Here is a 12,293-nt window from a genome sequence, read left to right on the forward strand (position 1 = left end):
CTGCCAACGTTTCTCTACTGATGAATGATTGACATCATCATTGTCCAAATAGATTATGAGAGCTAAACATGTATATTGTAGTTCCTAAGTGCTAAGATGATAGCAAAAACATTTATGAGAATCTTAATGTTTGGTCAAACATATATACTTAGCAAGTAACTGACAATGTCATGCAGTATTGAAAGAAAACTCTGAGTAGCAAACCCAATAAAAAAGATTAGTTCTGGAAAAATAGTACAAGTGTATCTAAGTAAAAGATTATAACTTGAGTTATTCTCTGGAAGAGGGGTAGAATTGGATTGAAAATGAAATGAGAGGGAACCAGTTGGTATATGAATAGAAGATTGCCTTAAGGCTAGTAGTGGGTTCTGAGTCTGACACAATTACAGAGATTGAGGTAAAGGTGAAGACTGCAAGGTTGATCCTTGTTGATGAATGTTCGAATACCCAAATGTCTACAAGAGTCAAAACAAGCTGTTTAAGATAGGCACCTGGCAGAGTACAAGTGGCTGAAGCTAGTGAATACGTGCCCTTTCCAAGAGGAAACCATTGTTCAGCCTCCACTAATCATCCTCTATGGCATGGACTTGTGATTTTTCTAGAGATACTGAGTATCTGAACTGTTGTGTGAAGTACCTAGAATATTGAAATGGTCGAACAAAACCTCTCTAGAGGATGATTTCCTCTCGTGGCATTGCAACCAAATTAGGGTAGGAAAGGGAAGCATTCAGCATTTTATTCAGGATAGAGATACAAGAAATAGTCTATGATTGTGGTAATTTTGAACAGGAAAGACCAGACCTGCATATTTCAGAAAGCCTCTTCATCCCTTTCTTCAACTGGGAGCTGAAGAGATTTGCAAATATGCAATAAGATCTGGTGGCTGATTAAATTGGTCCTTTGCCATCTTTCTGTAGGCTACTTTAGCTAAAGAGACCGGCTGTCACTCTAATTGTAGCCTGCACTATTTTTATCTGAACCACTTGCCCTATACACACTGGACGTTTAATTGTCTAGCAAATTGAACAGTGTGTGTGTGTGTGTGTGTGTGTGTGTGTGTGTGTGTGTGTGTGTGTGTGTGTGTGTTTGGTTTCTAAGGATATTCTCATAACTGGGAAATAATAGAAAAGTTCTAGCATCTAGTCTTGCAATCCAAAGATTTAAGAGGAAGTCCAAATTTGCTACTTCCTGCCTTAGAACCTAGGATGCCTTCTAGAACTGACAAACACTTCATCAGGAGACTTTGGCACATTTACTGTTACTTTTGTTTTCTTAAAAGGTCAGCTAGAATGCCACTTCTTCAAAAAACCTTCCATGACCTAAGGTTCCTAAGGCTCTCCCATGACTTCAGGTTTCTTCCGGCTCTGGAGCACTCGATGCTGCTGAGACAGGGTGCTGTGCTCCAGGCAGCTGGGTGTCGGATCGAGGTGCTGTCAGAGTCAGTCTAGTCTGAAGACTTCTGAACAAGGTTCCTTCCTTCATCATCAAATTCCTGCTTTTGGAGGAGACCAGAAATCCTCAGTCTTACTTGAGTTACAGCTACAGCCCTCCTGCCTCTGCACATTTTCACATGGCTGGAAGTTACTGAGTTTACAGCCGCCCGTGTCTAAGATGGCCTCATCTTAACTAATGACACCTGAAAAGATTCTTTCTAAATAAAGTCGCCTTCTGAGGTTTTCAGTATCCATGAAATTTAGCATGACATCTCCAGCCCAGCACGTGTCCTCTAGTGGAGGTGATGTAATCCTCCCCTTCACTGGATTACCCTTTTGTAGTTGAATATTGAATTGTTGATTTACCTTCCTAACGTGGAACTCCTGGGTCGGGGGAAGCTTCAAGTCTATTCTACTTATTTCTACATAGTGTATGTGTGAGTTTTGACAGCTAGAAGTTAATTGTGGTGGTCTGAATGAGAATGGCCCCCATAGGTTCATATGTTTCAATGTTTGGTTTCCAGTTAGTGGAACTGTTTGGGAAAAATTAGGAGATGTGGCCTTTGTTGGAGGGAGTATGACTGTAGGAGTGAGGTTTGAGGCTTTAAAAATCCAGCCAGGACCAGTGTCTCTTTCTCTGGCTGCTGCTAGAGGACCAAGATGTAAAGTACTACTGATCCAGCACATGCCTGTCTGCTTCCCACTCAGGTGATGATGGATTAACTCTTTAAAACTGTAAGCAAGCCCCCAATTAAACACTTTATAATAGTTGCCTTGGTCATGGTTTCTCTTCACAGCAATAAAATAGTAACTACAGCACTAGTCAAAAAGTATTTTTTCTACAAATTAAGACATGCCCCAAAGTTTGTTTAAGTGATCATTTATCGTTTCCAGCTAACAACCAATATTAACCATCACAATTATACCCCTTTCCAGTTTGACCTGCAAGCATGTCAATATTAAGCCATAACCTTCTGACTTCTGTTCCCATAGGCTCATGGCCTCCTCATAATGCAAATGCGTTTATCTAACCTTCAAAGCCTCCATAGTCTTTAGCAGTTCCATCAGTGTTCAGACATGTATGTACACAGCCTTCTGACACTCAAGCAATCTCTTCACTGTGAGCTTTTATATAATCAAAAACAAGTCGCACACACTCCAAATATATAATAACACAGAGTAGACATCTTCATCCCAAAGGGTAGGGGAATCAGAGCACAGCAAGGAGCGATTGGACCAACGCAAGACTTAAAACAGGTAGAGAAAATGCCAAATCAAGCAGTTCCATGTCGGGCATTTACTATAAATTCATACGGGCTGCAAGAAGATAGTCCACTCCTCCATGTCTGTCACCCCCTGCACACATCGCCGCTCTCTTAGACTGACCCCACTTAGTTCATGCAGCTTTATTTGACAGATTTCCTGCAGTCTTGACACCTTCAGCATCCAGGGTCTCCTTTGCAACTTAGGCTTCGCTTTCACAACTTTCCAGAGGGGACTCGCAGGGTCTCTTGGAGGGGGCGCTCTGATCCTGCCATACATTACTAGCTGCAAAGGCCCTCTGCAGCTGTGGAATAGGCTCTTGCATCCACCAGGCCTGTAAATCACTGTGAGGCTTCTCTTTGCTTCTGATGTGGTTTTCACAGCTCTTTCACTTTGCACTTTCAGCTCCCCTGTCTCCGTCAGTGAGCTGATGAAGACCCCCTCCCTTTCTCTTCCTGGAATAGAGTCTGGCTTTTCTTGATGTGATCCTTCTGAGTCACATAGAGGCAGCTTTTAGCCCACTAACCTTACCCGGAAGTCTGTACCTCATGTTTATTTAGACTCTACCTGAAGAAGAAAAAGGGAGAGAAATATATATGACTTTCAAATACCAATTATGTTTCCTGGTGTTAATAAGAGAGTTAGGAAAGAAATCACCAAATTCAGATATTCTGGTTATTTTACATGCAGTCAGTACTCATTCTGGGTTATGCTGTGTGACTAAACATTTGTAAATAGAAATCTAAGTATAGTTTTCACTTTTATGTTTAATGACTAATGTCATAAAAGGCCTTTTCACTTCAAACAAACAGCATTTTCCCACAGGGGTATAAGTCATATCTTTTGAATTTAAGGGCAGAACAATTATTTCTTATGGAAGCTAACTTTTCCATCTGAATTACTCAGGTAACAAACTGCTAGCAATTTGTTATGGGTTTTGACACTTTTCAACAATATAATGCTGCTGAGGCATCCTCTTTGGAGACATTAAACACTGCCAGGAAAACAGAAAGAAACCACACAGTTCTGCCCCTAAGAAAATGAACACTTCAGATGAAAACATGATTCTATTTGCATTAAGTTGAGGAAAGAAACTCCAAAATTCCTAGATACTTATAATTAGAAAGAAAAATGGCTATAGGATCAAAATGGGGAATAGCTGAGTATATTAATAATTTTGGTGAGTATAAAAGCTTGGTAATGTGGATCTAGCTGGGGGTATGGCTCAGCTGGCAGACTGCCTGCCATACACAGAGCGATGCCATCCACACACAGTGTAAGTGCTAACGTGGTGGCACATGTCGGGGATTCCAGCACTCAGGATGGGGAGGCAGAGGACCAGATGTTCAAGGGAAGTACACAGTAAGTTTGGGGATAGCCTGGGCTGCATGGGACCCTGTCTACAAAAATGAAAACAAAACGAAGAGTTTCTTAATCCCTTTATGTTGTTGTTAATATCATCTACACAGTAATGATGTGTGAAGTCCAGATGTCCTTGGCTGTTGAAATATCTCCGTTGAGTAAAGTGCTGTCTTATAAGCATAAGGAGCCAAGGTTGATTTCTGATTCACATCCCCAGAACCTATATTAAAAATGCTGCATGTGGCCCACGTCTTTAATCCCAGCACTTGGGAGGCAGAGGCAGGTGGACCTCTGTGTGTTCGAGGCCAGCCTGATCTATAGAGTGAGTTCCGGGACAGCCAGGACTGTTTCACAGAGAAACCTTGTCTCGAAAAGTCAATAATAATAAAAATAATAATGCTGGGTGTGGCAGAATGCACTAGTAATCCTACTGCTGGGCATGAAAAGTCTTCAGATGCCTGGATACATTCTAATTATAAAACCGAACATCTTACTACAAAGGCAGATCCCTCCTTCCTTCCTTCCTTCTCCTTCCTTCCTTCTCCTTCCTTCCTTCCTTCCTTCCTTCCTTCCTTCCTTCCTTCCTTTCTTTCCTTTTTTCTCATTTAGCCTTATAGTCCAATCATTCCAATAGGAAGAGAGGAAGCTGAGCCCTAGCCACGAGGCAGAAACAGCTGCAGCCTACTGTCCGCCTTGCGTACCCTTTGTCTTCTCATTCAACATGGCTGTGATTCAAGGCAGTCTTCTAAACTAACAGGACCCAGCATCACTATGGATGTTGGATCCATGTATCTGATCAACTCTGAGGATGAGTAAAAATTTTCACTGAAAGAACTTTATCCAATCCATAGTGTTCTGTAATGGAGTGCACTCTGAATTTATAGCCAAAAAACCCCCCATAAAACAAACAAACAAAAACAAAAAACCCACAAAATTAACCCAACTAGGGAGGGGGCTAATGAGAAGAGACAGTGGTGTGTGGTAGATGATCCTTCATTTCTTTATCATATTTTGGTAGCATCTACTCTGAGTCAGACAGTGTGCTAAATGCTAAGGTTACTTATGATGATACTTAGAAATTGTGTTGAAAGCCATGAGAGAAACATGTAAGCTGGTAAGACATAAAAACAATGTGGTCAGGGGTCTGTCTCCAAGGAAATGACATTTGAACTGACGTATATAAGATGGGCAGGAACCATTCAGAAGAAGGATGTTCTGGAAAAGGGGACTGTGTACAAAAGACACACAGCAAACTTCCTGATTTACTGATGGATTTGCACAGAGGCTGAAGTTCTGAAACAGCCCAAGGAGCAGGCAGAACAGTGTAGATAGCAGATATGGCAAAGATCATATGGGGCACTGCAAGACCACAACCAGAAGGTTTCATTACAAGATAAGCATTTCTCCAGCAGAGGAAAAGTAGAGGTAGAGCTTTTGTGGGAGGAAAAATAATGAATTGAGGTCTGGCTATAGTCATTCTTGATTATCTGTGGTTTTTATTTGCTGTGTAGATTATTTAAAATGTCAGTGTGGATTTCAAGAGAGAGAATGAAGCTAAAATACAGATTTATGAGGCATCATTTTTTATTGGGAGATGGAAATGGAGTTCTGAGAGACACTTGGAAGGAGACTTAGGGCAGCAGGACATCAGAGAAGAAGTACAGAGAGAAGGCAGGTCCAAAGCAGGATAAGGAGGTGATGAGCAAGACGCTCTGCCTGCAAGTTCGTTTTCTTGTCAACAAAGCTATACATATAGACCAGAGAGGTGATGTTACAGGGTAAAAGAGCACACACGTGCCCTATCTCCCTGCATCACCAAGCACTGATGTTACTTTATGGCATAACAAAATTAATATCTAGGTTGATTTAAATATACATGGTGCAATTGAGTAACATGAAATTTATATAAATTTTTAAGATTTGCTGTGACACACCCAGATAATATATTTTTGCCAAGGATACAACTCAAGACTTCCTCCAAATGTAATAAATAGTCATGTTCTCCCCAAATATCTCCTTAAATCAGCAGTTCTCAACCTGTATGTTACAACCCTTAGGGGATCAAACAGCCCTCTCACAGGGGTCACATATCAGATATCCTGCATATCAGATATTTACATTACAATTCATAAAAGTAGCAAAATTACAGTTATGAAGTAACAATAAAATAATTTTATGGTTTGGGGGTCACCACAACATGAGGAACTGTATCAAAGGGTCGAAGCATTAGGAAGGCTGTGACACACTTCCTTTAATAGAAAAGTTTGGCATGTACTAGACATGTTAGAACTTACTTTTCACAGTTATCCTATAGGGTAGCTATTATTAGTTTCAATTTAATTATATAGATACTAAAGTTCAAAAACTTAATTAGTTTCTATAATACTATTATTTTAACTACTGCTGCTGTTACGATTTAAATCTGGGACTCTGTTGCTAAAGCCTGAAATCTCTATTATGTTGTGGAAGTAGTTGAGCTATGGTTCGGTGAAGAGATCCTGTCTCAAAGGATAGGATGGACAGCTACTGAAGCGGAATTCATCATCAACCTCTGTCGTTCACAGGTGCACACAGAGGCTCCCACACACATGTGCACAAAGATGAACACTTTCACACTCAGATGCTATACATATGAACATGAACATATGCAAATGACTTAAAACTAAAATAGTTATGACATTTATTCATTGCAGACAGAAGGGAGTCCAAGCAGGTATAGGAGTAGGAGGTTTGGAGAGACTGGCTTAGTCAAGAGATGTTTCAAAGTACATCAGACAGAATTTGAGAAGTAATTGCACAAGATGAAGGAAAAAGGAGGCACCTCCTTCAGTAAGTTCATTTTTAAATAAAACGATAGGGCAGTGGGAGAATATTAGATGGAGAGAGAGAAAAATCTATCCAGAGCTTTGTAGAGAGTATCAGTGATTCAGGATGTATCCATTAGAAGTTCTCATAATCATTAATTCATAAGCAATATCCTCTTATTTATGTATCTTTTCCCCATGGATAATGCAATTCATTGAGAAATGCTGAGTATTTTACTGACATCTAAAGTGAGAAGCCTCATTCCTCTTTTATATTTGTCTTACATTTTCATAACAAGCAATAATCATAACATTTATGATTAAAACAGAAGCAGTGGGAAGAGGGGAGGTGAGCATATGCTTCGGTGTGGCATGCTCATGGCTGCATGAGCCCACTCCTCCCGAGTAGGAAACGTGTCCTCTACAAACTCCTTAATAGTTATCTGTGCCTGGGGAAAGAGCCAGTTTGCTAACATGGTATAGGAGGTATGAGAATTATAGCCTATTCAGTTTTGTGTTGGGACAAGTATTACAGATAGTTTTAAAAGGGAGACCAAGTTTGAAGACTCCTGTGCCTCATTTTATTGAGAAAAGAATGAAGATTTGTAATTATTGTGGGCCCTTAAATATTGGAAGCTTTGCCTTCCTTGTGGAGAACGTTCTGTTGCTGTGACGAACACCCGAGCTAGGTAACGTACAAAGATAGGTATTGTCTGGGCTCAGGTTGCCTGCGTCAGCTGCTGCTCTCTTGGTGGCATTGTTTTGAGCTTGTGGCAGCACATCATGGCAGGTGAATGTGGCTGGGACAGAATGTTCACCTCGTGGCTCAGAAGGGAAGAGGAGGAGGAGGAAGGGGTAATGTCTCCATCTCTTTGGAGGTCTTACATCTTCAAGGTGCCACCAGCTCCCAAGAGCACTACTTTGGCAAATAAATGTTTAATACATTAGCTTTGGTAGATATTTAAGATCCAAACTAGCATCATCTTAAAAATCTTTTTTTTTTAGGCTAGCATATACAGTAAAGAGTTTCATCATCATGTGTCCATTATACTTTGTTGTTCTTGGTCCCCACCCCCCACCTCCATGCCCTTCTGCTGATCTCTTTCCATATCCACACTTATTGCTACACTATTCACAGGAGCTAATGAAACCAGCTTAGATAACTGGATAGATAAAATGTGAAACATATACTCTGTGGAATTTTATTCAGCTGTAAAGTAAAAGGAAAGTATAATCTTAAATTTTAAGTTCATTACTTGTCACAAACGGCCTACAGACTATTACGTCACCCTTACCCTATTACTCATAACTATTAGCATTTACAGTAAGTTCATCCAATTCACATTTTCTTAGAAAACAGAACTCTTAAGCAGTTGTTCTATGGTTATTGTGCTTTAAGCAACAACTTTTAGTGGTGCCAGTAATACAATGAACAGGTTGGCAGTTCCAGCTAAGACTCAGGGAAGAGCACAGAAGAGGGGCCGGAAGACCGTAAAGCCAGAGGACCAGAGTGCTGGCATTGAGGATGTGTCTTCTACACAGGGCAGGAAAGCTGCACCCAGCAAATCTCCGCAATGGGTAACCTAAAAAGACCTACACAATGGAAGCACCAGTTGACATGCCAGTGTAGATGGGGGAAATCACATAACACCCCACCCCTACATGAAGAACTACAGACAATTAATGACTACTGAGAGGGAGGGTCAACCTTCCCCCGGGATGTACACCCTAACTGGTTATCCAATGCCAAGTGCTCAGCCCTAAAAGCCTATACATTTGAACAACACTAAAAGGACTCAGTTAGCTGTATTTATATATTTGTAGGTATGTATACATGTAATGAGGCTAATTAAAGAAAAAGAACTAAGAGTATAAATTTTTTAAAATTAAACTTAAATTTTAAATCCTAGATTTGTGAATTTTTTGATGATTTGGTATTCTGTATGTGTGTGTATATAATGTGTAGTGAATGATTATCCAGTAATTACTTGTTAAATTTTCATGCGATCTTAGACAATGTGCTTTTAGGAAGACATCAGTAAAGGAAACTATGCAGAAGGACAGTCTGTAGATATGCAGGGTTTGTAATATGACCAACCCTGGGACTCTGAAAAGTCTTCACTTTGGGAAATAGTGATTCTGACTGAGGGGAATTAGACTTAGATCTGTATCTGGACTTGGATGAGCTCTGTATAATGTTGGTGGGAGGTAGACGGGTGCAGGTCTGTCGGAGGCCTCCTATTTACACTCAGGAGCGGACTGCATGGAGATTTTGACTTGCTTATATTTATTTGCATCTGTTTTTAAATTTTTTGAGATGTATTCATTTTTATTTTGTGTGTATGGGTGTTGTGCTTGTGTGCATATCTGTGCATTGCCCATGGAAGCCGGAAGACAATGTTAGAACCCCTGGAACTGGAGTAACAGGTGGTTGTGAACTGCCATGTGGGTGCTGGGAATTGAACCCAGATCCTCTGAAAGGGAAGTTACTGACTTTAACTGCTGAGCTTTCTTTCTAGCCCCATCATGTGGTTTTTCACTTTTTTATATAGTCCTCCTTTGTGTCATTTCATGCTTCTGAATTTTCTATAGCAGAAATATTTCATTAACTTCTTAAAGAAAGCCACTATATTGTCTATTGATAATCATCTCACCTTTCTGTTATTTAATAATATAAGTTTTATTATTCATATAAAATAAATTAAAAAAAATTTATGACATATATTTGTTGATTAGAAATCCAATGAACCGTAGGCCTGGTGGCACATGCCTTTAATCCCAGTACTTGGAAAGCAGAGGCAGGAGGATCTCTGTGAATCTGAGGCCAGCCTGGTGTACAAAGCAAGTTCCAGGACCAAGCTATGCAGAAAACCCTGTCTCAAAAAACAACAACAAAAGAAACAAAAACAAGAACAAAAAAAACCAAACAAACAAAAAAACAAGGCAAAACAAAAATGCCAATAGTCATCACTAGGAAGGATTTTCAAGTACAGGGAGAGAGAAATATAACAGCAATTATCTTGAAATGTAAGCGCAAATCTCAAACTCTATTTCCACATTCAAGGAACTAATGGCAGATGTTGCTGAATGTCAGCGTTATTGATGCAAAAGCATAAAGGTAGCAGAGAATGGCAAGTGTCATGGTGTATGCCTGTAAGACCAGCACTAAAAGGTTGAGGCAGGAGGCAGGAGGATTGGGATGAAACCCAGGAGAGTATGGGCTATACACTAAGACCATGTCTCAAAAAAAAAAAAAAAAAAATCGAAATAAACCCAACAGGTCAACAAAGAAACAAAAATAGTACAGGATCAGGAAAAGGGGCTGAGTCGGAGTCAGGGAAGCCCAGGCTTTGTCGTCTGTTACCTGTGAGCTTGTCGCTTTAGCAAGGGCAAAGCAGAAAGATTATGAGACTAAGTGAAACAGGCTCTGTGCCGAATGCACGGAACGTCTACTGCCACACTGTACGGACCTGTAAGGAATGGTTGCTTCCTTCCTTCCCCGTGCATTGTCAAGTGTGCAAAACACTGCTAAATGTGCATACAATAGTTCACAGTTTGTGACAGTTTGGAGTTCACATTCCCATTTTTTGTAATTTTAGAAAAAAACTGAATTTTCTAACAGACTACAGCACATTGTTAGCAAACTTTTAATAACTTAGATACTTATAAGTGTCCTGACAGTTCTTACCCAAGAAATGAGCCAAAGTTAAAAGGCAATTCAGACCTATCAAAAGGTCAGAAATTCACAGGAGGCTGCGACTTAATTTGATAGCATATAATCCTATAAAATGTGATTTTTATGAATCCCCAAATAATTTCCTAGTTGGAAATAAGGGTAGTTTTCTGTTGCTAGTTGTTCCCTCGCCTCACCATTTCATATAACAATGACACCTAGTTTAATGACGTAGCGTGCTTCCAGTGGCAGACAGTGGGTCAAAGTGTCACACTTTCTTGCTTCTTCTAAAATATTTAAATATACTTACTTATTGTTACATGGATTTATTTGTGTTTGTGTATGTGTGCATGTGTGTTATAACACATCTCTGAGCTCCACAGGCACTCAATGGTACATGCATGCACACATGCACATACCAATAAATAAATAATTGTGTATGTGTATAACAGGAAAGGAATGAAAAAAGAGATTCTAAAGAAAAGTTGCTCTTGTATTTAAATTTTATATATATAATTTATAATATATACATATATATATTCAGCTAATTTATCTTATTTTGACCCCCTTTATAGAGTACTATACTACATTTGTGCTTGAAATTTCATCTCACACAAACAGTCAAGCAACAAAATTAATATTTGGTGTTTGTGACCATCTTGGTCAACTCTATTGGATATGCCAGTTGGGAATTCTGGGTTATATTTTCAAACATGAGTAGAATGAGAAGGGAGTGAAAATCCAAAAGTTCAAACAATCATACCCTTGAAATTAAGGTGCAGGAAAAATACATCTTGTTTATTTAAACATATAATACCAGTATTTTTAGAGGTGATGTACTGACCTTCACATTGCTAGGCAGAGGAAGCATAAACTTTGGTGTCTGTGCATCAAGGTTTGTTCTGGCCTTTGAGTTAATGGACACTATAATTAGAGTTATATCAAATTTTATTAGGATTCCTTAGCTTTCCTGAAATTCTACACAGTTCTATTTCCTTTCAGTTTATTTTTTTAAGTTCAAGAATTCTATGAAAAGTTGAGCAAAATATTTTCATTTTCGATCAGTAAATCTTCAAAATGATAATTCCTCATTATATATTTCAAGTAAATTTTCATATAATTTTTAAATGACTTCTACATTCTTGATTGAGTTATTTATCTAAGAGATTTGGAGGTTTATACATACATACATATATTAGTATCAAAAAATTAAATGGAAAATGAATACAGTTTTATTTCATTAGTGATTCAACAACAGCAAAATCATATATAATGTGAGTTTTCCGAATAATGCCTCAGTCTCATATGGAAAGTATGTTTCTTAGTTATTTTCCTGTTGCAGTGACAAAACACCACGATTAAGGCAACTTAAAGAAGAAAGCATTTAATTCAGAGGCCCAGGGTTCCAGAGGGCTAGAGTCTATGACCATTCTGACAAGGAACATGGCAGCAGGCTGGCAAGCCTGGCATTGGAATAGCAGCTGACAGCTCATATTGTGGTCCAAACATGAGGCAGAAAAATAAAAAGCTAACAGGGAATGGCCTGGGCTTTTGAAGCATCAAATTCCACTCCCAGTGGCACACCTCCTCCAAAAATGCCACACCTCCTAATCCTTCCCAAACAGTTCCACTGACTGAAGAGCAAGTATTCAGACATATGAGACTATGGGGACCATTGTCATTAAAACCACCACAATACTGAAGCACAAGCCTCGGTGTCCTATATCTATATGAGGAGTTTCATTGTGTGGTCTACAG

General features: G+C 39.4%; 1 protein-coding gene across 1 annotated transcript in view; it reads left to right on the forward strand.

The window, feature by feature from the left end:
- The window catches only part of Adgrv1 (adhesion G protein-coupled receptor V1), a 546,923-nt gene that overhangs the window by 352,623 nt on the left and 182,007 nt on the right, over window positions 1-12,293 (forward strand). The window lies entirely within an intron of this gene.

The sequence above is a fragment of the Peromyscus californicus genome, unplaced genomic scaffold (genome assembly GCF_007827085.1).
Source record: "Peromyscus californicus insignis strain IS unplaced genomic scaffold, ASM782708v3 Scaffold_18__1_contigs__length_77618521, whole genome shotgun sequence".
NCBI lineage: Eukaryota > Metazoa > Chordata > Mammalia > Rodentia > Cricetidae > Peromyscus > Peromyscus californicus.